Consider the following 955-nt stretch of genomic DNA (forward strand, 5'->3'; position numbering starts at 1 on the left):
TCACCCGAGCACTTCCTTAAGATGCGAAATCCACCGGCCGCTGGATCACGTGGGAAGGAGCGGGGCGGCTAAAGCTAGGTGTCTGGGAGTCGACTTACGAAGAGACAGCCCTCTCTGGGAAGGCTGGATCATAGGCAGTAAGACACAGAACTCAGCTCAGTCAGTGGTACAGCCCCTTTATTCTGTGACTCAGCTCGGCTCCAGGCCTTAGTGATCCAGCTTCGATTGTTGAGGGAAAACCAGGATACTTTATACTGTGGGGGTAGTGGTAAAAGCCTTAGCTGATAGGTACTTTGTGGGATGCCCTATTTACATGTGGAAGTGGGCTCCTGCCAGGCTGTCAGACTGCCTGAAAATCACACAGGAAAAGCTGGCAGTTCCAGAGCCGGAGGCCATGGCTACTTCAAAAGATGAGTCAGGAAGATGCCGGGAAGGTACCCTGCTGATAAAAGGAGTCTCTGCATATGAAGCCAAGCCCATAGGCTATCCAGACATGGAGAGACTGCCACTTTACACAACAGGGGTCCCCAACAGAAAAATTGGGGCTGGAGATGGCTCAGTGGTTAAGAGCCCTGGCTGTTCTTCCAGAGGACCTCAGCACCCATCTGTAACTACATTTCCAGAGGATCTGATGCCCTCCTCTGGTCTCCACAGGCACTGCACACAGGGGTGCACTTACATACATGTAGACAAAACATTCATACACATAAAATAAAAATAATAAAGCCCAACATGGTGACACATGTCTTTAACCTCAGCACTCAGGAGGCAGAGGCAGGCGAATCTTTGTGAGACAGAGGCCAGTCTCATCTACATAATGAGTTCCAGGCCAGCTGGGGCTACAGGGAGACCCTGTCTCAAAAACTAACAAAAATAAATAATTTCTAAAAAAAAATTACCAAAATGCTTTCATGATAAAATATAAATGAAACCAAAGTCTGGCTTGAAAAACTCC

Source organism: Nannospalax galili, unplaced genomic scaffold, assembly GCF_000622305.1.
Source record: "Nannospalax galili isolate Female #2095 unplaced genomic scaffold, S.galili_v1.0 scaffold708, whole genome shotgun sequence".
Lineage (NCBI taxonomy): Eukaryota > Metazoa > Chordata > Mammalia > Rodentia > Spalacidae > Nannospalax > Nannospalax galili.